Here is a 27,005-nt window from a genome sequence, read left to right on the forward strand (position 1 = left end):
TCAAGTAATAATACTGATGTATCAACTACCACATTTTCCTAAATATTTTCGTGCACTGCTATCTTAGGGAAAGAAAGAACCTTCATAATTCCAGGATATTAATCAGTACTGTCATTTTCTTTGGAAAAGTCAAATATGTGCACAATTGGTTGTTGAAATAAAAGTTCTCTCAAGGGGTAAAATGCTAGGCGAGGGACTGGAGAGAGTAAACATAAAAAGTAAACCTCATTTCTAAAATAGCATTTGCATTTTCATTTGCTGTTTCTATTAACAATCACAAAATAGTCATTTATTTATTTCCCCAGGTAAAACAAAATAAAACATATGTATGATGTATTTCATATGTCTGTAAAAAATCAAGTTATGTTCTCATTTCTTTATAAAGAACTATCTTTAAATTAATTACAAAGTGATTATATTTACTTTATTTATATGCTTCAACTTAGTTTTCTTTTTTTGTGTGGAAAAAGTGTATGTTACATTTGACATACAGGGTGTGGCACAAATAACGCCCCTATCTTATTCCAAAATCTTTTATTACAAAATCATAAGCATGGAATTCTGTAACATAATGACATCCCACTCGAGCACACAATATGACATTTTAGGTGAAATGTTCATATTAAACTATAAATTATTACAGCCATATTATTATCCTACCAAGCACACTCAAGCAAGCTTTACATCTGCAGGATCCTATATTTTGCTAAAAATTATACAATACCATATTTTTTACAAGAGAACGACATGCTAAAAATTCACACTTTCAAACTAAGACTGTATGTATTCTAAGTGAAATAATTTTCCTATGGTATTCTCTTTGTACTATAATACAGCCATCCTTCCTGCATTAAATCACTATATCACAATATTTGAGATTAAGTATTCAACATTCTAGGGGGAAAGAATGGAACTAAGGGCAGACTGAAGTGAGAATTTCAGTTACATGAGCATTTCACACATATTAAGAGTCCTGTTTTACACATCTAATAGCCTACTGTGAACATGTGGAATCATACATTTAATGTTGAGATACTGCCTCATTGTAAAGAATTAGTTAAGACAACAAAATACATATCTTGTATTTCTAAAAACTTATCTGGTTTGACCAAATTCCAATACAAACACAAGAGAAAACTAACCAAAACCAAAGCTGCTTACTGAAGGCAACACAGGAAACAGAAGGCCACAGCTTTGAAGACCTGCTATAGACCAGAGAGGCCCTGAGGAAGAAATGCCGAAATTAGTTAAAGGTGGGGTAGGGCCTTCCATTTCCTTTTTACTATAAAACACCGAGTGGTTTTTGAAGTAAGAAGTTTAAGAGCTAAGAAATAGTAACAAAATATACTTTTAAGTTAATGATATTAAGGACTACAGTACATTTCGAACAAACTATATAACATTAAATGATTAAAATGTTAAACCCTTCTTCCTTTCTCCAGTTCCTCCTTTGTTTTTCTTTCCATACATATACGCACATACATATACAAGGTCTGTCCAGAAAAAGCCCAGCCATTGTTAATACAACCAGAATGGTTTGCATAACATCCATGTAACCTGCTAGCCAAGCAAAGTGAATGGAATGTCCATGCATGAACAATGATGACCTCACTGTACTAGTCAGTGGGGATGGTAGACACCATTGAGTGAGCATGTGTACTGTGTGGCCATCACATTCAAAATGACTGAGCAAGTAGAGCAACGAACCTGCATCCAATTTTGCATTAAGCTTGAACATTCCTCAGTGGAAACTATTCAGATGATTCAGAAGGGTATGGGCAACTGGTGATTGGCAGCTTCCTCATGACAATGTGCCTTCTCATGCATTATGTCTCGTTCAGTTTTTTTGCAAAATGGCAATCACCCACGTGACTCAGCCCTGCTACAGCCCATATTTGGTGCCTTGTGACTTCTGGCTTTTCCCAAAACTAAAATCACCCTTGAAAGGGAAGAGATTTCAGACCATTGATGAGATTCAAGAAAATACTATGGGGCAGCTGACAGCACTCGGGAGAACTGTGTGAGGTCCCAAGGTGCCTACTTTGAAGGGGACTGAGGCAACACTGTCCTATGTACAGTGTTTCTTGTACCTTATATCTTCTTCAAAAAATGTCTCTATTTTTTTTTCATATAACATGGCTGGATACCTTCTGGATAGACCTCATACACAGGTGTAATAAATTCATTCTAGGAAGCTGAGTTGGTAACAAAAAATAATAAAAACCTTGTATACACAAACTTAAAAGGCCTTTCTACCTAGTTGGCATTTACTTTCTGAATTTGGAAATTCTGTAAGTCAACCTCAGTGGACACTAGAGTCTGCGCTTAGATATTTTGGTCAAACAAAAAACCTTGCTTTCTTGTTCAATTCAATAGGCAGAAAATGAATGCTTTTGAAATAAATAACTGAACCATCATCCTATTATTTCTCATATCCTAAATCATTACTACATATATGTAAACATTCCCTCTGCCTATATTTTTACCAATAAATAAAATTCTGCTTTGTTGATTTTGTCCTAGCAAAATGCACTAAACTGTAGGCGACCGGTTTGTTTTGGCCTGGCAAATGTGACTCAGCTCTGCATGGAAAACCTACAGAAGCGAAGTGGTGGGCAGGAGCCAGATCTTCAAACCAAGTTTTCCCGTGGGAATCAGGCCTAGAAAATGCATACAGATTGTTATGGCCTGCTCTTGCTAAAACTCCATCACCCTGGTCTAAAACAAGAAATGTGTATTGTCTATCTTCAAGGTAGCTTCCAAAGCCTGTATGAGTTCTCCCAAGGACAGAGCTAATCAGCTCATCGTCATTCCCCTCTGCATGTTATTTTCATTTTCTTGATTGTACCTAGAATGTAGACAATAATATTCTATGTGATAGATAATAAATCTTTCTCTGATGTAAGACCCCAGGACAACAATCAAAGCCTGTCTAGGCAAGGGTCGGGGCGCTCCCCTCTTGAGGGAGTGGCTGAGGCACCCATAGGCACTCTCCCCTTGGGAGAGTAGTTGTGTCTGTTCCCTTTTTCCACACAGGATTGTTGTCACCTGTACATTCATTCTTGTTGTTAGCCACAACAGGCGGACTCTGCTGGCAAGGGTCTGCTACACTAAACTTCGTAACAATTATACTATTTGACAATACATGCTACTTAAAATTAAAGAATCCTAAAGTAATCCATATTATTTCTAAACAAACATTATTCATCTCAGACTTTTTTGTTTTCAATATTTCTACAAAAGAATAATTACAAAATTAGTGAAATGTGGCACAGTTCTTATTTGGGAGAATAACCTGACTAAAGCAGACCACTCACTAATAAAGTGCAACTTAATAAATCATGTGGAATCTTATTTTGTTCAAACCCTTACTAACTCCTAGCACCATCTGTTACCATCAAAACTATATGACAAGATATGATATATAATTAATAGGTAAACAACAATCTAATTAAAATGGACAAATACTCCATGTTCCTGCCATTTGGGAGCTCTAATTACAGACTAAATTTTAAGCTTGAATTAAATATTTAAGCTGGAAAATTAACTTTCCTTCTCGAGCCTTGAATACATTAATACAGATATGTGAAGCGACTTCCTGATGGGAACTTAAACATGTAATTTAGTTTCATCAAAGCAGTTACTAATTGTTAAGCAGCAGCACCTTACCATATGTACACAATAGCTATTTAGAGCTGAAAAGGTGGTCCTAAAGCACCCCTCTGCAACCCTTTCCTGACATAAATATAAAATGTATATACAGCACAGCAGTAAATACTACACATTGAAAATAAATTACTTAGAGTCTTCAGCTTTCAATGATTTCTGAAGACAATTAGAAATTGGTCTAAATAAACAACAGATACCTATATCTGACAAGGTAAAAATTACACACAAATATAAAAGGCCAAGATATTCAAGATCAAAAAGTATCCAGGAATAAAATTCTTAGATGACACACAATTAATTTTTTAAAAACCCTGACCTACTAAGTCAAAGTCATGATTTATGACAATATACTAATTCTTTTCTGCCAACTTCTCTTCAGAGAATATAGCAGACTTTCATAAGAATGTTACAGAAAGATTCAGAAACATAACAACTTAAAGGTGAATGTTCTTCTACATTTTTCATTCATTTTTGACATGGGAAAAATAAGATTTCAGAGCAAATGACCCTAATGGGCACTTGTTTAAAAAAATAAATTCGACAAGAATATAAGAAATAATGCAGTTTTTCACTGCTATTTTATTTAGCAAATAAGAGAAAATAAAAGACTGCCTTTAAAAAAACATATCAGTCTTTAAAAAATGTTATTTTAATTCTTTATAAACATAACACACAATGGAAGGTCAAATAGGTTCACAGTTAGTTTATGAAAAGAGAACACTGTCAAGGGGTTAGTACAAACAGCTTCTGTTTATATATGTTTAACTGTTAAGTATTACTAGCACAACTGTTAGGTTACACTAAAAATGACCTGATTTTATAATTATACAAAAATAGTTGTAGTACACTGCACTGTTTAACATTCAAGGCCAATGACAAATATACAATGCTTACATTAAATATCCTATATTTGAAAATTTTACCATAATTTAAGTAAATTAAAACTTAAGCCATAAAAAGATCTACATTTAAGAATGAAAAAAATACTCTTTGCCTCCTTTGACAATAAGCAATATACTTACTATTTTATAATTCATTACTGTTGTTCTAGTTTTTGGTTAAGAGCACGTTTACTGCCTGCTTTTTCCATAGTATGTCCTTGTATCTGTTCTTTTGAAAAGGTGCCAAAATTCCACCCATGCTTAAATTTTACTCATCTAAAGTACAGAACACTGGATGTTCCTAGTATATTAGTGATCCCTAACTATCTGAATATGAGGACACTTTTTTACATTTCAAAATATATTACAGATCTTCCCTGCACACTTACTTAACCGATAAAATACACCAACTACATGCATACATTTCCCTAATGTTCCCTAGGAAATCACTGCCATAGACTGGCAAATACCCACAGAAAGAAAACAAGGGCACCCTTTGAAAAATCCTCCGAAGTGGATATTTATTGTCATACTATTCTGTATCTCACAAAGATTAGCAAATGAAGGACAATCAGTAAATATTACTGAGAAATTAAAAATTCTGTCCTAAAGGATTTGATGGATATACAAAATCTGGCTGATTCACATTTAAGTAGCATAGTTCTTTTATGATATTAAATCAGAAAATTGGAAGAAAACAGAAGTTCCTCCATAATGCAGGCTAGAAAAGTCTATTCAATTTTCTTTAAAATATGTATGCTGTAAATGTATATGCCATGGAATTTACTAGGATGACAACTACATAGATATGAAATTCATGACATATTGATTCAACATATTGAAATGGTTTTTAAAACCAATTTATATAAATGATTGTAATAGTCTATATTATGTTTAGCCTTGAGGCATATGGTAGCAAATTTGAATTTAACTTTAAATAAATTTACATAAATATAAAAAGTTCAGTCATTTTTATCTATCCTGCATATGAAACAGAACAAATAAAAAAACAAGAGAATTGTACTTCATGAATGTACTTGAGGGCAAAGTTCAAACAAACCAGAAATCTAAGTTTATTTCTTCAAAAGAAACAAAAAGATTAATTTGTAGAAGAAAAATGTCATTGATGGAGAAGGTACTACTAAATATTAGGCAGTAAATATTTGTATGTTTATATATGTAATTTATAAATGGATATAAGTTCAGCAATAAATATGATTTACATTTTACATATATTCTAAAAATTAATGTAACTAAAAACAAAACCCGGACTGACTTATGGTAAGCATATATTCAGATAAAACTAATAATTAAGACAGGGGTACAATAACTCTACTTTGGAGAACTTAAGCACTTCACAAAAGGAAAGTATTTTTAAAGGCTATCTAGTTTTCCTTGAGAGATACTAGAAAGTCAGAGACTTCATTCTTTTTATAAAGATGGTTCTAATTTCCCATCATTGGGGCTCAAGTCTGATTAAAAGACTAAGCCAGAAAAAAAATACAGGCTCTGAACATGGGACATAAGCCCTGTTCGTGTGAAATAAAGCAATCTTAAAAATACAAATTTGTATCTTGATCTCACCTCATCCCTAGTTCAATCAAAATAATTAACTGATATATCCAGTTATCCTATATATATCCAGTAGTTCTAAATATATTAAGCAAAAACTAAGATATGATCCCTAAATTTGGAGTTTACAGTTTCAGTATTATCAGAGGTATTTGTAAACGTCTGTCTTTGTTAGCTGCTTTACACATAGTTTTTTCTAATTCTCAGAACCACCTACAAACTAGATATTACACCTATTTTACAGAAAAGGCAACTTAGCTCAGATCTGTAATGCCAAACATTGCTCTGCTCACGGCACTAATTTTTACATTTTATTCTGAAAATTTTCAAACATTACATAAAGCTGCAAGACTGTTACAGTGAACATTCACATACCAACTATGTAGATTCTATAACTGACATTTTACTATACCTCTTTTATCACTTACCTATTTATTCATTATGACCATTGTTTTTGTGCATTTCAAAGTTGCAAATGCTATATTACTTTTTCAACATTTTATTATAAATATTTTGAGTCAACACAGAAGTTTAAAGAATTTTACAGTGAATATCCACCAGAATCTTCAATTACACTTTAATATACCTGCTTTATTATAATGTCTGTCCATTTGTCTACTCATCAATCTACCTTACATTATTTTAATTACCTAGATTATTTTTGCAACTCCTGATTCATTCTGCAAAAGGGTAGCTAATGAAAAGTTTTGTATGTATTTAAAACATTATCTTACCTTTATTACTTTCTATTCAATAAATGTTTAGCTTCCTGGAACATTAATTTGAGAGAACATATGCAACTCTATGTTCACTAAGAATAATTTACTATAGCGGTTCGATTCCCAGTGAGGGTACATGCCTGGGTTGCAGGCCAGTTCCCAGCAAGGAACTCACAAGAGGCAACCATACATTGATACTTCTCTCCTTCCCTTCCCCTCTAAAGATAAATAAATAAAATCTTTTAAAAAAGAATAATTTACAATAGCCAAGATTTTGCCCTTGCTAGTGTGGCTCAGTGAACTGAGGGCTGGCTTGCAAAACAAAGAGTCACCAGTTTGATTCCCAGCCACAGCACATGCCTGTGTTGTGGGGCAGGTCCCCAGTAGGGGGTGTGTGAGAGGCAACCACACATTGAGGCTTTTCCCCCTCTTTTTCTCCCTCCCTTCCCTTCTGTCTAAAAATAAATAAATAAAATCTACAATAGCCAAAATCTGGAAACAGCTCAAGTGTCAATCAGTAAATGAGTGGATAAAAAAGCTGTGGTACATTTACACAATGCCATATACCATTTGGCCATTACTCCACTGGGATACCCTTTGCAACAACATGGATGGACCTGAGAGCATTACGCTAAGTCAAATAAGCCAGTCGGAGAAAAACAAATACCGTATGATTTCACTTCTATGTGGAATCTAAAAAACAAAATAGGGAGTAAAAAAGAGATGTTTAGCTATATATGCTTTGAATGGTTTTTCACTTTCTAACTTTTCTATCAGGTACAAAGACACAAACAAACCCTTCCGAAGAGGAGAATTCACTTATTTCTCTTTTGAGGAAAAACACTCTAAAATGGTTTCTTAGGCTATCAGAAATATTGAAAAATAATCCATAATAAAAGTTCTTAGGGGAAAAATTATAGTCCATGATAACTAAATAGATTTAATCAAGAAACTTTATGTAACTGTGAAGAGAAGTCACATTATTAAAACTAAGCAATTGTGATATGCTTATACATTTACATAGTATTTATGGTTGTGATTCTATGGTGAATATTATACATATATGTACATATACACTCATAATTGTCATTTTCTGCTGCTAAAACTTTATTCTCTATTTACATGAAGGGATTTCAAAATACCAGTATTTCCTTAAGTCTGGCTATTAATCTTAAGGTAATAGACCATTTGATCAGAATTGCCTCTGTGTACAAGGTCTCCTACTCCCTCAGTACAAGTGCTTTCAAACTCACTGCAACACCTAGTTCTTTGACTTCATTTCGCACCAATCCCTTAGTGTCCCCTTCTAGTTTCACTTCCTTCCCTGTCAATCCTAGATTATATGAGCTACCACTTCAACTAATATCTTACCAATACATCTCCTCTTTTGCTCTGTCAGCTGTCTCTCTCCTGAGAACCTTCCAACACTTGTCCATCTCAGTTACCTTCTCTGACTCTATATTCAATTTACTGAAAGCAGGGGCAATAATGGACTAAGAGGAATTCCTTCTTCACCTTTTATCCAACTAAAGCCCTCACATCCACTGACGAAGCCAGGAGTGCGCCGCTGCTGTGAGGACAGCAGTTTACAGACAATTTCCAGTTGTCACACCTCCAGGATCCACAGCAGTGTTCCCTCAGGGCCACACTTGCCCCAGGCAAAGAGAGGGATGCTAGAGGAAGACCACTGCTTCCCAGCACAGGGCATCTCTGACGGGGAGAATTTCCTCTGCCCTCCCCTATACCACTTCCTCACCACTGGTCTGGCTGAGACCTTCTCAAAGCTGCACTGCCACCTGAGTCTTCCTGCCCCATCTGTCTTCCTTCCTCCTTTCTTCACAGATGTCAGACCTGCACTATGGTCTAGCGGGGGCCCAACTTGCGGCCCAGGATTGCTATGAATGCAACCCAGGACAAAATCATAAATGGTCTTAAAGCATTATGAGATTTTGTTTTTATTAGTGTTTGTGTACTTAATATGTGGCCCAAGACACTTCTCTTCTTCCTGTGTGGCTCAGAGATGCCAAAAGATTGGATGCCCCTGGAGAGGCTTTCCAGGACCATGCATGACATTTGTGGCTCCTTTCCCCATACCTCCCAAAGGTTCCCTCCAATAAACATCTTAAAACTTCCATTTCTCTTTGGCACCTGCTTCCCAGAAGCACCTGAACTGTTGTCACTTCTACTCTTCCCATATTTCCAGTATCATTAGTAAAAAATATTAGCCCCCTCCTGTACTAACTAGCCGTGGCTCCAGATCCGTCTCACCTTTTCATATATGTACCTTGCTCCAAATCTAACTACCTTAACTTGCTTTTTCCCCTGTACCCTCTGCTTTTCTCGCCCACTCTTGGCTCTTTTTCATCAACATGTAAAAATTCTAAAAACAACAAACTCAACCCTGCATCCCCCCTGACAGCCAGCTGTTCACGGATAATAATACGGGTATTGAATATGAAACAGTACCTTTCACTAGTAGTCTGTAATACCTCATCTCCCACTTATATACCAACTACCTTGTGAGCTGACTTACGTTCTACTCCACTCCACTCTGCTGCTTACCAAGGCACATCTGGCATGTAAAATCCAAGTTCCCTGCACTTCTCTTCTGACCCCTCTATCCATCACCCTGTCCTTACTGCTGTCTCCTGCTTTGTCTTCAATCACACCATCATTCACTGTTTTCCTCCGTAACCCCCTCAACACATTCCTCCCTCCTGTCATACACTTGAGAGTACTCAACTGGTCCAAGGTCCTCTCCCTGGGCAGTCTTACACACACCTAACAAATACACTTATCTATCTTTGTTTCATCAATGCCTACCTCAATGCTTGGAATGGCTCAGCAAACAACTGTCACATAAATTCATGCCAAATTTTATATTAATAATTCCAAGCATACATCTCTTACTATAACTGATCTCCTAGGCCTCAGAGATCCATATATTCAACCATCTCCTGAATGTCTTTAACCAACAGATGCCTAGACAGGTTCCTGCTGAGCTCGGTATCTAAGGAGTAACATGACCAATGAGTCGTCTGCCCAAGCCGGAAACCTGTATTTCTTCCTTGCCCCCTCACACCCAGTCAACCAAAAAGCCCGGTCATTTCTACTTTCAAAATGACTCCGTTCCTCTTCCCTACTCTGACTCTGACTTTATGTACTGTCTCAGTTTCTCCCCTTACCTCCACAGTCTCCTAAAGTCGTATCCTGGCTCTTGAGATCTCCCTCCAATTCACTTATGTGATCAAATGTCACTTATGTGCTTTGTAAATTCAAATCTGATCACGCTGCTCCTCAGCTTAAAGTCCTTCAGTAGGTCACAACGCCTAGCTAGCACTGCAATCTGAAGCTCTATCTTTCTTCCTCTTCTGTTTTTTCCTTCAAGAAAAAAATCCCAAACTTTTAGTATAATGCACAAGACTCTTCAAAAATCTCGATTTCCTATCTACAGTCTCTGGTCTCAATATTACCCAACATGCAAACCCAAGCCACTTGCAGTTCCTCAAATACACTTGAGGCACGCAGTCATTTCTGCACTATTTCCCTCTGCCCAGGGTGTCTTTCTTCAGCACCTTCTCTGGAAGTGTCCTTAGGACCAGCCCCCAACCCCACGCCCAAGCTGGTTCATGTACTCTACCTGGTTTCTGGTTTCTGGGGTCCACTAGCTCCCATGCATGACTCTACCATTATCATTCATCAGACCAGAAGTTAATTTTTTTAGCTGCTATTATCTCTTCTGCTATAAACTTCAAGCTTCTGAAGTAAAGAATCTTACTACCTTTGCTGATCTAACATCTAGAATACTGTTTGCCATAGCAGATAACTAAGCAAAAGGTTTTGTGGGAAGAAGTTAAAAAAAAGGAAGGAGGAAAAGAAAGACCCTTAGTACCTCAATAAATCTGTAAATTATTTGACAAAATGAGTGGAACATACTCGCCTGCCGGTTCTCACCTTCACCCCTGTGAGGAGTCATTTTATGTCAATTTGACTGGGTGAGGAGAGGCCATGATAGCTAGTGAAACAATTCTGGGTATGTCTGTGAAGACGTCTTCAAAAGAGATTAGCACTGGAATCAGACTGAGTAAAACCAAAATGCCTTCACCAATATGGGCGTCATCCAATACACCGAGGATCCGCACAGAACCAAATGGTGGAGGACAGACAAACGCTCTCTCAGCCTGAGCTATTTGGACTCTGACAAGGACTTAGACCACCTTCCCCACCCCTCACCCCATCACCCCAATTCTCAGGCCTTCAGACTCAAAATGCATCAGAGCACAGGTATTCCTGGCATATTGTGGGACATCCTAGCCTCCATAACTACATGAGCCAATTTCTACATTTTATATATACAGTATCTTCTATTGGTTGTGTTTCTCTGGAAAACTCTAATACAACCCACAATACAACCCCTGCAGAATGCAAGGTCTATAAGTTGTCCTTTGGAACATTTCAGGGAGTCATCCTTAAGTATCTTCACATGTGCTCCTGAGCAAGCCCATTCAGCTCACAGTCAGTCACCCACCATGGCACGTATATGATTTACTTCTCTTTGTGCATCTCTGTGTGGTGTCTCAGATCTACTCACCCTATTTCCTCCTCCAAATTAAACCCGAGTGGGCCTCACTGGTCCCCCTATCTGGGTATTTCCTTTGTTCTCTGCTGCAGATTATTGGTTGCTACTGTCACTAACCACTGATGGGGCCCCCCTGCAGCATCTCCAGCATACCCCCATTCTCACTGAGTCCCGCTTCCTTCCCCTCCACCACAACTACTGCATTGTCAAACACACTGCTATCACACATGGCACCACACACCTTTCCAACACTGTCAGCCCAGTGCAGTTTGCAAAATGCCGGTCACTCTGCATACTATGGCAAAAAAAGAAAAATGCTTTTCTACTGGTCTCTCAGTTTAGAGAACACAAGGGCAATGCTGCTTGCCCCCAAGCATCTTCCAGAATTATCCTCATTCTCCAGTTCTTTCTGATTTTTTCCCTACAGGCCATCTGTCTTCTTGCCTCCACAGTTCTATGACACAATGCCTAAGAGATCTAGACCAGAAAACAAAATAGACCCCAGGGGAAATTTTAAAATGTGGCTCCTGTAACAACTGAGACTGTTACCTGGCTCTTGAGTAAGTTTTTCTTAGGAAAAGAATTCACTTTTGCATCCCTGTGCGTCGATGGCTGCTGGCAGGCCAAGCCTGCTGGTCACCCCCTGCAGGATGACTGAACCCCAGCAGCGAACACAAGTGAGTTCCACACCGAAAACATCTTATCCACAGAGGGTCTTAAACACAAAACAAAACAAAATGAAAACCAAACTTTTAATCACGGAAACCCTTTCTTGCTCCATTGTTTCTCACACTTAACACGCTCCATTAAAAACTCTGCATTAAAATTTCTGGATCATACAAGCCACTCTGAGCAGCTTGCCCATTCACAAACAAAAGCCTCCCTTTGGGGAAATAAGCAAATTAACATTTTTTCTGAATTCCAGTGTGATTAGGCCAAGAGTGTCACACTACCTAGCCCACAGCTGTGTCACGCAGTGGAAAGCTTTCCAGAAGCCACTTCCACACAAACACCAAGCGAGAAAAGGGATGGCCAGAAAGGGGGACAGCAAGCAATAATCCCCCTGGCCAGGAATTCCCAGGCAATGTATTCCTATGATGAAAGGATTTGTTCTTTATGTCATGAGAACATAAGAAAAGAACAATAACTCTTCTTGTAAGTTCTCTACTCAATTCAGAATCTACTTTGGGGGTAACATATACCAGCAAAGTATGACTGTAAGTAAGAGTGCACTAGAAGAAACACACAATGCAAATTCTCTGAAAATAAAAGCAAATTTAAACAAAATGTGCAATGAATATAAACACTGCTAGTAGTTCCATTCAAAACTTGATATACATTTGGAAATTAAATTCCTGGCTTAGAAACATGATAAATAAACAAATACTTTAGCTTAGTATATTTTTCTCATTAAGCACTTTATGAAAGAAATTTTTCTTCAAAAATCCGTTATTAACAAAGTCCCAAGTGTTTAGTCACTAAAAATAGAACTCTAGTTTTCCTCATTTATTTTGATACTTTTAGCCATCTCATAAATAGTGTATTTTTTTGGATTTTAACAAGCTATCCTCCTAAAATTTTCTATTTTGGTGGAGAAAAAGAAATATAAATGTATTTTTTTTAACTGAATGACTTTAAAATTGACCTTTACAATGAATACATCTGATCTTTAAAAACCAGATAAAAATCCCTGGGGGAGAAGAGGGGGGAAGAGGGTTTAAAGCATGAAGGGAATAAACATGGACAAGGATCGAGGCAGCATGGTGCAGATTTCAGGTAATTTTAAGCACTGGATAATTTTAATCGGGAAAGAAAGTCTCAATTCAGTTATAAATACATTTTTAAGAATAGCACACTATACCTTAGAGAATCTGGATAGTGGCATTTTTTAAAACAAGCAGTAACAACAACATCAAAAATACTTCCTCCTTATGTTGCATTTATTTAGTCTGTGGACCCTACTGCAAGTGATCCTTGAGTCAGTAACGTAAAAGATTTCTAAAACCAAATGGATAAACATGGCCATTTATTTAAAATTCAAGCAGTTTTTCAAAACTCTATTTATATTCAGTGTCCAATTATCTGCAAGATATATTCAGGCTGCAATACAAACTATTATGACAGATTTTTTTAACAAAAATACTAGCACATATATACACATAATGAATCTTATCTCCCTTCAAAGTATCCATTTTGGGCAGCTATATATCAATTCTGCTGAAGAAAATTCAAAAAGAGGCATTCCTAAAATACTTTGATTAATGGATTATTTGTACATCTTCCCAAGGGGACAACTTCAAAGGGAATAACACACATTTAAATAAATAAGCTCTGATATATTTGTTTAAAAATTCTCCTCACTAATTTATAGTCACATGTAATAGAGAAAGCAAACTGTAAAAGACATAAAGTTCTTTGCACAAATAAATTTTCATTTGAAATTTACACACTCAAACTAAATATTTTCTTGCCACCCAACAGTAAGAAAACAGAAAGTAATAAGGGATAGAAAGGTACAATAAAGTGAAATAAGGATTAAAGACCATTATATTTACTACTTTTCGAGAATTAAGTGACTGTTGAAGAGAAACAGACAAACCTTCAAATCTATAGCAAGCATTCTGTAACAAACATCAACAAATCCACCTAAAGCAGTCCCTAAAATCTGCACAGATATATTTATCTTTTACAAAGCTTTACTTCATCTTTTACTTTCCATTGTAGTATGTGCAGAAGCGATGCCAACTAATAAAAATTCATCAAAAACTGCAACTAATTTTCAGATAATACCATGTCTAGAAAAGCAAACTACTGTCAATTACATTTTATCATTTAAAGGACAGCAATTTTTAGTCTAATCCATGCAATGTTTTGAAATAGGTACAATTAAAAAACTAACTTGTAACTTGTAATTACTATAGTTATGCATCTATAGAAACATCCACACACTTTAAAATTATATATTTTCTTCAATTCATCTGAACCTAAAAATTCTTCCCAAAGTAGTCTTATTTTTAAAAAATTTAGCAGAAGGCATGTAATTTTACCTTTTTTGCTTATTTGTTATGAAAATGCTACAAAACAAATACTTTGACCACAAACACTGGGTGTTCAATGCCTTCAATCAAACCAGTACAATTAATATGAAATTCTAAATACAGAATATAATGCCACATAAATAGTATAACAGCCAAGTTCTGTCTAAGAAGCCATATGTTTTTTCCCATTGTTCAAAAAAAGGAGATGACTTCCCGTCACTTATGTTTCTGATTAGCAAGGTGATTTATGCCACAATCACTAAAAATGCCAGCAAGTGAATGAGAAAATGCATAGTGACTGCACCAGATGTGCACAATAAACAGGAATCCCATTGTAATCTCTGGTACTTAGTTTATATGAAGGTAATGTAGGAAACACTCTTGGATATGGCAAAGTCACTCTTTTTTTACATTTGACTATAAATGATATGAAATAAATTGTGTGTTTTATACTTTATGGCATGCATACATTGATAAATTAGGTACCGTTTTGTATCCTGACTTATCTACAAGACAAACCTGGCTAAGATCATGGGGATTAATTGCTTCAGAAGTGTGAAATGCAGCTTTTCCATTCTTTTCTGCACACTCAGTGAAGAAACAATGATTAATCACTGTTTAACTATTCTCTTGAGGATCTATAAGATTGCCAAAGCAGGACTTATCCTCATAAATCCAAAAAATACAGGTTTAGATTTTTTGCCAACAACTGAAAGAACATGAACTTAAACCCATTTGTTATCAGATTAAAATAATGTCAAGGTTTTAGAATCCCACTGGTACACAATTCCCTTTTAATCAGTGACTTCAATAAGAAATTAGATTAACACATAACTTATAACTGAAACCCAATGTATTTTACAGAAGTAATAATAAGCATATCTTTTAAAAATTACAAAACATCCACAGCCTAATAAAGTCAGACAAGTTACTGTGGAACCTGAACTGATAACCTCCCTTAGCTACATAAATACTTCGGTTCCTCTGTGCTATTTATAAAGATTAAAATACATGCTATCAGATGAAACACATTTTTAAATGGTTATTTCATGTGGAAAATGGCTACTTATTCCAAGAAATTTTATTCCAGACAGCCACAACTGAATGACAATTATGTGGATAAAATTATTTAGTTCCAATAGTACTAACATATATATTTATAAGCCTTTATAAGACTGAAAATGTAAAACTCCAAACTTTAAGCCTATACTACATATGATCCAAAAATATGTAACATTTTGAACAGAAGTACATAAGAGGCTTCAAATACATTCCAAGCAATCTAGGCTTTCAAAATATCTCCAGCCAATATTCACTGCATTCTGAAGAAATTAAGTAACTCTGAAATTGAGGTAAAATTATTGTTCATCCTCTATAAAACTCTGAATACATATTTTTAATAAATGGTACCTTATTTGGTCTCAAAAATAAAAAGTATCATAATGGTCAGATCATTATAAATTAAAGATTTCAAAAATTCACTTTAAATGGGTCAGCTGTTTAAAAACTACAAAATATTCCTAAATGGAAATACCTAAAGTAAAAATTCAAACTACTAAGTCAAATAGAAATACAGCCACTTCTGAACTATAAAGGATATGTTTTCTGCATGTCTGATTATATGTTCACACAACTCCCTTCCAGTGCCTGATGCTTCTTGCAGCCCCACTAGGTACCACAAAAGAGCAGAACCATCAGCAAGAAGAGGTGAAACTGCCGGTCAATTTCACTGTTCTAAGTCTTTGTAAAAATGAGTAAAAGTAAGAGAAAGTGAAACGGATTTTGTATTTTCCTCATTTCCCTTTTATCTAGACTTGGTTGTTTCTTCGTTATCAAAAAGTGAGAATTATGTCTAATTCATGTACATTAAAAACATTTAGAAATTTTTACAATAAGCTTGGGAAGAAAACTGATTTTCCTTACATCATCCATTTTAAAGAAAGAAAACATTTTAAAATGGCATTTATTTAAGACTTAGCAGAGTATCTAGCATAGAGTAAACAGTTAATACATATTTGTTGATAAAAAGCATAGATGAATTCACATTGACTCTACTCTTGAAGCTGATGACATTTTAGAGTCAACAGAAACAGAATTACCCTTTCACCTTGTCCCTATGTTTCCAAATATCTTCTCCAATTAAATTTTTTCAATTCAATGAAACATTTAGGAAGAACTATAGTTCCATGTTTCTCAAATTATACCACTAGCATAAAAGCCCACACTAACAGTTTGTCTTTGTTTAACTTGAACAAAATGGTTAGAATAGGACTGAAGGTTCAAGGACAGACATCAGTGTTAGCTTGCAAAAGGAACACAACAATATCAGAATGAGATAGTGGGATTCTTGCACTAAGGTTTCTGCAAAGAAGTTTGTGCTCACAAAGAGAAAGTCATTGAAAATGGTTTAAGACAGTAATCTAAATACAGAAACCAAATCCCAGATGATGAAATAGCAACCCACTGGAAAAAACATGTGTATGTGAGGCCCAGGAAAGGAGATGCACTAAATTATGTTAAATAGTAAAATTATTTAACAGGGACTTATTTATCTTATTGGCTAATAAGATGGTGAAGGAGCAGCTTATGACATGTGAACTAACTCACCTATGAAAAGAAGAATTTGCTGAAGACCCTTCTCAGAGTTAGCAATTAAAAACTGGCCAGCCTTGCCACAGATTATAGTTACAGTCCACATATTAGACCATGACATATTGTGGGTACTTATCGAAAGACAATGAGAAATGCCTCGGCTGGGTGGCTCATTTGGTTGGAGTATCTTCCTGTGCACCAAAAGGTTGTGAGTCTGATCCCCAGTTGGGGTGCATACAGGAGGGAACCAATCAATGTCTCTCATATTGATGTCTCTCTCTCTCCCCCACCCACCCACCTTCATCTCTCTCTAAAATCAGTAAACATATCCTTGGATGAGAATTTGAAGATGAGAGATAACTTTTATTCTTGCTTAAAGGGGAGAGCAATAAATTAGAGCCTAAATTTAGAGGGAATTAAAATAAAGTTAGAAGATGCAAAAGTAATCTTATTTCTTACTATTACTAACATAACAACAGGCACACCTAAAGACAGAGTACTAAGTAAATTGACAGTATGCCAAATTAACTGACCCTCAGTAAATGTGTCCAAGGTGTACAAGTGAATATATGGATGTATAGAAGGTGTTACTCAAAATGTCTTCCAGCTCAATGACCAAGAAACTTGTGCCAGGTTTTAGGGAATGGTAGAGCCTATAAAGAATAAAAATTAGTTATTTAAACTGAAGCGATGACACACTAGAGGTAATGTGGACAATCAGAAGCACAAGGATGATCAGTTTTTTTTTTATCTTACCTGTTAATCTACCCATTATCCTTCCTAAATTAAGTCTACAGTACAGGAGCACAAGTTGATGGCTCTGCTTCCGACCTTAATGTAGCTTGGTGGTTCTCTAAAACACACTACTGCTTACACACTCGAGATTTTTCAAAAACTTCAAGAGGAATATTATTCATAAATGCCTACTGTTTGTATTAATTCTGTTAACAAAATTTGTTTAAAAACACAAAATTCCTACACTGAAACCACCATTCATTTATTTACATTGCTAAAGCAAAACCCACAAAGGGGTAATCAGAACAGGACAAGCCTAAAGAAGTGGGAAGCAGCAAGTCAGGATGCTTCTTGCATGTCACATATCCTACATGTAGACCCAAGATTTTTAAAGATGGATCTGTCCCTATATATATACTCTGCCTTCCTTCCTATTATTAAGGCTAAAGCATCCATGCTCCCATCTAAAATCCATCCCTCCACCTGTGTACAGTGCTTCGGCAATTCCCCATTCTTTCTTATATCATCAATTTACTCTTCTTTATTGGAACATTACCAATACTAGTGTATGCGGATTCTCTTCTTTTAAAAAAATCCTTCCTTGGATTTGTTTAAATCCAAGACCGCCGCCCCCCCCGGCCCCCAGACTGCCAGGTGTGTTTCTCCTCCCACTTTCCCTCTAATACCCTCCAGAGGTATGTCCTCTACTGAAGCTACTACTCTGCTCCAAGTCACCAATGGCCTCCGAGTGGTAAAATCAAATCGATTCCCACTTCACCTACAACTGTGCCTCCAGCAACATTTGTCAGGGGCTCACTCCCCTTCCTTAAAACATTTATGTCACTTCAACTTCGCTAGCTTTCAAATATTCTGAAAACCGGGAATTTCCCTTCTACTTCAATGGTTTTTCTTTCTACAATTTTCTTTCCTCCACTAACTTTTCTTCTCCTAACCACATAAAATGCCCCAAAGCTAGGACTTCCAATTCTTTGTAGCCACATTTACTGGACTCTATCAATTTTACCCCTTTAAAAAAAGTATTCATAACTGACAACTTCCACAGTGTTTCCCTCAACCCAGACCTCTCCCCCAAACTCTGAATCAGTATATCTGTCTCAGCCTTTCCAAATGAATGTCTAATAAACATCTCCAACTGAGCACATCCCAGTCAAACTCCCGACCATGTTCCCTCACTGTATTCCTTTTTTAATCTTCCCCTGTTGTTCAAACCACAATTCTCCCCCAACTCACCTTCCACACGTTCCCTCTGTTACGCCCCTGCTCCTTTAAAATTGATTCTCAAGTCGGCATCCTATAATTCTTTTCAATTATTTTAAAATAAAAAGGTATTCTGCTTTAGATCAGCCTTTTCCTATGTTTTTATTTCCAGAATATTTAAAGATTTCTATAATCTTCTTTTAACATTAAAAGGCTCTTTGGGACTAGTATTTATGGTTTTGAAAAACATTTATCTGAGGGTCACTAATAATTAAAGCTTCATTTTACTTTTTCCCCCCTCTGTTAAATTCAAATATATATATTTAAATACATTATTTTTTAATGTCATATCAGTTCATTTCTACTTGACAAGATTAGGAATCTTTTTTCATTTCTTTTTATACATATTTTTATTTTGTTCAGTTATATTAAGGTTTAAGTGACCCCAGTATAATAAAATTATATCATATTTAATGTATACATCATGATGATTTATGCATAAATTATAAAATGATTCTCACCATCTAGTTAATTAAAACATCCATTACTGCACATACAGGGGTGGGCAAAATTAGGTTTAGAGTTGTGGGTGACACTCTTTTGAGTTAATAAAGCTATTGTAATAATCATAACCTGCCTGTCTTTCTACACACGAACAGCTATAATCCTCCTTTTGCCCACCCCTATATTTATAATTTTTCTTTTTTGATAATCATGTTCTATTCTTAGCAAATGTAAATTATATAATAATGTCATCAATTATAGTCATCATTAGATTTGCAGACCTTATTCATCTTAAAGCTGAAAGTTTGTAACTATTTATCTACCTTGTCCTATTTCACAAGCTCCTTCAGCCCCTGGCAACTATTTTTCCACTCTCTGTTTCTATGAGCTTGAGCATTTTTTTCCTCTTTTATAACAGATTCAGTATGTGAGTGATAGGCATTCAGCATTTATCTTTCTCTATTTGGCTTATTTAACTTTTTTTTAAATATAATTTTTATTTAATTCTTGTTTAAGTACAGGTTTCTGTCTTATATTCCCAACGCTGCCCGCCTGGCTTATTTAACTTAATGCCATCAAAGTCCATCATGTTATTGCAAATGGCAGGATTTCTTTCTTTCTCATGTCTGAATAATATTCCATTGTCCATTCATTCACTGGTGAATGCTTAGATTGTTTGAATAGCTTGGTTATTGTGAATAATACTGTACGAAACATGAGATTGCAAGTATCTCTTCAATATCCTGTTTTCATTTTCTTTGGATATATACCCAGAAATCAAATTGCTGGATCACAGGGCAGCTGTATTTTTAATTTCTAAAGGAACTCCATACTCTCTTCCATAGTAGCTGTACCAATTTACATTCCCACCAACAGTGCACAAATGTTCCTCCTTCTCCACGCTCACCAACACTTATAATCTCTAGTACTTTTTATGACAGATATTATGACAGTGAGCAGATACCTCGGTGTTGTTTTAATTTTCATTTCCCTAATGATTACCGAGGTTGAGCACCTATTCATGTATCTGTTGGCCATTTCGATGTCTTCTTTGGAAAAATATCTATTCAGTTAATCTGCCTATTTTTTTAATCAGGTTGTTTGGATTTTCTGCTACTAAATTATAAAAGTATTCTTTTTAAAAATATTTTATTCATTTTTGTTTTTAGAGGGGAACGGAAGGAGAGAAGGAGAGAAATATCAATGTATGGTTGCCTTTCAGGTGTCCCCCACTGGGAACTGGCCTGCAACCCAGGCATGTGCCCTGACTGGGAATCAAACCGCGATTGTGTGATTTGCAGGCCCGCGCTTATAAAAGTATTCTTTGTATTTTAAACATAACCTCTTATCAGCTAATCATTTGCAAATATTTTCTCCTGCTTGGTAGGCTGCCTTTCATTTTGGTGATGGTTCCCTTTGCCACGTGGAAGCTTTTTAGTCTGATGTAGTCCCACTCCCTTATATTTGCTTTTGTTGCTACGCTTTTAACGTCAAATTCAAAATATCGAATGCCAGGACAAATGCCAAGTAGCTTACCCCCTGTTTGCTTCCAGAAGTTTCATGATTCCCAGTCTTCGTTTAATCTTTATTGCATTTTGGAGTTGATTTTCACATGTGGTATAAGACAGAGGTCCAGTTTTATTCACTTGCATTAGCTCTCCAACTTTCCCAACACTATTTAATGAAGAAACTACCATTCCCCATTATATGTTCTTGGTTTCTTTGTCATAAACTCATTGACCAATATATGTGAGGGTTTATTTCTGAGCTCTCTACTCTGTACCATTAGTCTATGTGCTTTTATGGCAATATCATACTGCTTAAATTATTATAGCTTTGTGATATACAGGGTCCAGCAGAAGTAATGCCTGCTTGAGAGCGATTGCTAGGGTAATAATGTGGGCCTAATAATTTATAGTTTTAATTTGAGCATTTCACCTAAAAGGTCATATGGTATGCTGGAGTGTGATAGTATTACATTACAGAAGTACATGCTATGGTTTTCTAATAAAAATTTTATAATAAAAAAGAGGCGTTGTTTGTGTTGGGCCCTGTAGTTTGAAGTCGGGAAGTATGAAGCCTCTAGTTTCATTCTTCTGTCTCCAGATTACTTTGGCTATTTTAAGATATTTTGTAGTTCCATACAAATTTTAGGATTATTTTTTCTATTTCTGTGAAAAATGCCATTGGACTTTTGAAAGAGATTTCACTGAATCTACACATTGCTTGGGGTGGACATTTTGTATGGCTGTTTTAACAATATTAATTCTTCCAATCCACAAGCAAAGAATAGCCACTTATTTATGTTCTTCAATTCCTCTCATCAGTGTCTTATAATTTTCAGCATACAGATTTTTCATTTCCTTGGGTACATTTATTCTGATGTATTTTATTCTTTTTGATGCAATTGTAAATGGGATTGTTTTCTTAATTTCTCTTTCTGATGGTTCGTCTTTGGTGTACAGGAGTACAACTGATTTCTACATACTGATTTTGTGTCCTGAAAATTTGCTGAATTAATTGATTGGTTCCAACCATTTTAGGGTGCAGACTTTAGGGTTTTCTATATACAATATCATATCTCTGCATAAAGAAAGTTCTACTTCTTTTCTGATTTGGACTACTTTTACTTCCTTTTCTTGCCTGATTTCTCTGGCTAGGACTTCTAGTACTATGTCAATTAAAAGTGGAGAGATTGAAGAAAAATTTTTAAAAAACTAACTAAATAAATAAAAGTGGCAAGACTGGTTCTTTGTACATGGGGGTCATTGCCTTGTCCTTCACGCTGTTCACTGCAGAAAACACCCTGATAAATAGCCCAAGTAAAGGACAGTCGGGTCCTCGAGGGAAAAAAAGAGTGGAGAGTTTGGGCATTCTTGTCTTATTCATGATCTGAAAGGAAGAGCTTTCAGCTTTTCACCACTGGGTATGATGTTAGCTGTGCACTTGTCATAGATGGCCTTTATTATGTTAAAGCATATTCCCTCTAACCTACTTTGTTGAATGTTTTTATCATGAATGATTTATTTTTTGTCAACATCTATTGAGATGATCATGTGCTTTTTACCCTTCATTTTACTAATGTGGTCCTATCACACTGATTGTGGATATTGAAGCATCCTTCTACCTCTGGAATAAATCCCACTTGATCACAGGGTGTGATCCTTTCAATGTATTGGTAAATTCAGTTCATTTCAGGTTGTTGAGGTTTTTACATGTGTGTTCATCAGGGGCACTGGCCTCTAATTTTTTTTCTTCTTGTAGAGCCCTTATCTGGTTTGGTATTGGGGTAACACTGGCTTCAGAAAATGATTTTGGAAGTGTTTCCTCCTCTTCTATATTTTGGTAGAGTTTGAGAAGAACTGGAATTAATTCTACTTTAAATGTTTGCCAGAACTCACCAGTAAAAGCCATGTAGTCCTGTACTTTTCTTTGTTGGGAGATTTTAATTACTGACTCAATGTCCTTCTAGTAATTGGTCTGTTCAGATTTTCTATTTCTTCATGGTTCAGTCTTGGTAAGTTGTGTGTTTCTAGAAATTTATCCATTTCTTCTGGGTTGTCCAATTTGTTGGTATATAATTGTTCAGTGTATTCTATTATAATCCTCTGTATTTCTGTGGTATTAGTAGCAATGTCTCCTCTTTCATTCCTCATTTGAGTCCTGTCTTTTTTTTCTTAGTATGTCTAGCTAAAGGTTTTTGTATTTTGTTTACCATTTTTAAAATTACCAGCTTATAGTTTCATTGACATTTTTCTTGTCATTTTAGTCTCTATTTCATTTATTTCTGTGCTCTTTATTTCCTTTCTTCTACTAACTTTATGCTTAGCTTGTTCTTTTTTATTTCTAGTTCTTTGAGGTATAAAATTAGGTTGTTTATTTGAGCTCTTTTTTCTTAATGTAAGGAGTTTATCATTATGAACTTCCCTCTTAGAAACACTTTTGCTACCTTGGAGTAGGGATATTTTTTATCTTTTTAAAAAAGTTTCTATATATACACCAAATTTTCTAAGCCAACATATTACTTTTAGAATCAGAAAAATGCCCGCAATTTATTAAAAGGATAAAAATGCTAATTAAAATGAGAATGGTACTAGAAGACACCACTTTGGGAAAGTATTTGGGTTATTCTAAGCTGTTATAGGGGACTGAAAAAGTTAAAAATGTTTTAAATCAAGAATGACTTAAGGATATCAGCACACAATTTACATAGATGAAACACACAGGAAAAGAATAAAGACCATACACTCTGCTTTAAGGGACGACTCAATCAAAGACTATCCTCCATTCAAATTTTGAGTTCTATTTGTACCTGTGTTCTTACTATAGAAGAACCAAGGGCTGGTGTTTCCCAGCAGGTACCCAGTTCTTTCACCAAATCAATTCATAGATTGTACTGAATGGAGAAAGATGAGAAACACAGAGGAAAGAGAATTAAAAACAGCTTGACAGAGACAGAAAACAAACGGCCTGATTCCATTTACCTTTCTAACAGTCAGTCATGAACAAATATACAAGTGATCTAAGGCATGGTTTTTGAAATTACAAGAGTGACCCACTGTTAGATAGTTATAAGCACCAGCACATATTAAATAAAACATACAAAAAAAGAGAATAGAATAGAGCCCTGCATATATTCCAGGTAGTCAGGGTAAATATTGTTTCATCTTTTGTTTCAATTTCATTTGTACATTTGTACCTGTGAGAAACAGCTCAGAAATGTATATTTTATTTCTTACTATGGGTTGTGGTAAAAAAAAGGAAAAAAGTATAAATGCCAGCTGATATACCTTCAACTCTAAGTTCAATCATTCTAATTTTGCTGCTCCCTTAACAAATTTAATGAATGTGGAGAGGGAGGGAAAGAGAGAGGAGCGAGGGGAGAAAGAAAAAGGAAAAAGAAAGACACAATAAACATTCCCTAAGGAAAGTGGCATAAGGGAAATAGAAGAAATTTTTATTTAATTTTATTTATTTTATTTATTTTTAGAGAGAGGGAAAGGAAAGGAGAAAGATCGGGAGAGAAACATCAATGTACGGTTGCCTCTCATGTGTCCCCTACTGAGGATCTGGCCTGCAACCCAGGCATGTGCCCTGACTGGGACTCGAAACAGCGTTCCTTTGCTTCACAGGCCTGTGCTCAATCCACTGAGCCAGGGCGGGAAGTAGAAGAAATTTTTAATGCCCCTCTGAAAACTCAGATAAGAGAAACAATAAAGAAAAGGAAGAGACTGGAAGCCAGTGAATAGATATGAGGTGGAGAGAAACAGACCTGGTAACTCGAAGTAACTGTGGCAGAGGTCAACACTATTTTGTGAAGGAGCCTACAATCTAAAAACAGTAGAAGTGCATAAATACATACATATGTATACACACATACACATTTTTTTCACACATGAATCTATGGAACACAAGGGTACTATTATGAAATGAATGTTTGTGTTCCAAAATTCATATGCTGAAATCTGAATTCCCAATATGATGATATTAGGAGTGATGCTTTTGGAAAGTGATTAGGTCATGAGGGTACAGCCCCTATGAATGAAATTAATGCCATTATAAGAAGAGACACCAGAGAGCTGTCTCATTCCTGCCCGGTCTATGAACCAGGAAGTCCTCACCAGACAAAGAATCTCCTGGTCCCTTGATCTTGGACTTCCCAGCCTCCGGAACAGAAAAATTTGTTGGTTATAAGACACCAAGTCTGTGGTATTTATGTTATTAAGCCTGAACAGATGAAGAATGGTACTGATAACTGTACATTTTGAATAAATATATGCTTACCTTTTAGAAGAACTTTATTGATCCACAAATCTAACTAACACTTGAATATGCATGCTCTTGTGGGTCAAAGGTGAATTGAAGGATCAGCACAACAGAGTTCTCCAAATACAAGAGGCTTGGGTGGCAAACAGGATGTAAAGAAGAATCAAGAAATAAAGATCAGCAGAGTACTCCTTCAATTAAGCTGCTGGAAAAACAGCAAAGACCTAGGAAAAGTAAAGAAATAAAATGGTTTCAAATATTCCTATTCCAGAAGAAACCCTAAAACAAAGCAAAAATGGAAAAGACAGGCTGAAAATATGCGGCATATTATTTTAAGTTCTTAGAGGACAAATGTTAGTCTACTTATTAATCAGTCTTTCCATTATCTATTTTAACTCCAGGAAGAAAGGGAGTCACTTATTAATATGTAAAATAAAAGGCATTATATCACAAGGAAAGTAAAATACTTCAATATAAAACAAATCATACAACTTTTTCATTACAATAAAATAAAGTGTTCAAATAACAAACACTATTCTAATATATAATAAAATATTAAGTATTAAATCACATAAAATGTAAAATAGAAATTTGACATTTGAACAGAAACATGAAAAAATTCCATTTAAAGTGTATTCCAAAGCATTAGTAAGATATATAAAATTAAAATATACAAACATATCAGTGTGGCAATATTGTTTGTGAATTAAAATTTAATTTTCATAGACTTTTTGCATAACTATCACCTTTAATAATATCATATTTGACACAGATATATCTTTACATAAACTCTGCAAGAATCACAACTGAATTTCTTAAAATAGCTATCAATTTAAGTATAAAACTTTTTAAATTGTTGTTCATGTACAGTTTTCTGCCCTTTACCCCCATCCCAACCCACCCCCAACCCTCCCCACCTCCCTCCAGTCTCCACCCCCCCCATTATTGTCCATGTGCCCTTTATACTTGTTCCTTCAAACCCTTTCCCCCTTCCCATGAAATTTCCTCCCCTCTCCCCTCTGGTCACCATCAGCCTGTTCTCAATTTCAGTGTCTTTGGTTATATTTTCCTTGTTTGTTTTCAATTTAAGTATAAAACTTCTCAATATCAATAAATTACTAAACATATAATTATCACTCTCCTCTAGATTTCATTCTATATGAGTTTACTTTACTCCCAATAACCTGTTAGAGCTTATCAGTAGCTCAGCATAAATACAAAAGGTCAATAGTAATTAGGCAATATAAAGTGAAATATAAATTGGTAACAGAAGTGAAAAATATTAGGATAACAGAAGTAACTAAAATCTACTGAGATACAAATTACTTAAAATACATTTTAGCATCATATACTACTCAAGAACAAAGTAGGATTCCTGAATTATAGAAATAAATGTAGAATTAATCTCTAGACAGATTTCAAAAGTGTTTTATGCTCTGAATTACATATAATTCATGTTTCATTTGTTTAAAAGAATGACTTATGACATTCTAATGTAGCATTTCCTTATTTTAACTTTTAATTTTATTTGAAAAAGTTATAAACAACACATTTCTAAATTGTGCAATATGCACATGGAATACACCTAAATATTGTCAGTAGCTCCTTGGTCAGTATAGTCACTTGGTTTTCCTGGATGGTTGAGATAAAGTTGCTCAACCATTAAACAAAGCATGTCTCTATTTCTCATCTTTCCCTTGTAGAAATACAGACCATTTCATTCTCTTTGAGA

The 27,005-nt window shown here is 35.4% G+C and overlaps 1 protein-coding gene across 3 annotated transcripts in view; it reads right to left on the reverse strand.

Annotated features, from left to right (window-relative positions):
• TBC1D5 (TBC1 domain family member 5) overlaps positions 1 to 27,005 on the reverse strand; it is a 476,007-nt gene that overhangs the window by 336,984 nt on the left and 112,018 nt on the right. For 2 of the 3 annotated variants that reach the window (XM_037061363.1, XM_037061360.1), the window contains one exon: positions 25,293 to 25,497. The gene's annotated coding sequence lies outside the window, so the exon portion shown is untranslated. Of the gene's footprint in view, positions 1 to 25,292; positions 25,498 to 26,858; positions 26,875 to 27,005 lie in introns of those variants that run through there. The other variant, XM_037061361.1, reaches the window with a different exon arrangement.

This window comes from Sturnira hondurensis, unplaced genomic scaffold, assembly GCF_014824575.4.
Source record: "Sturnira hondurensis isolate 20B ecotype Veracruz unplaced genomic scaffold, ASM1482457v3 Scaffold0013299, whole genome shotgun sequence".
In the NCBI taxonomy this organism is placed as follows: domain Eukaryota; kingdom Metazoa; phylum Chordata; class Mammalia; order Chiroptera; family Phyllostomidae; genus Sturnira; species Sturnira hondurensis.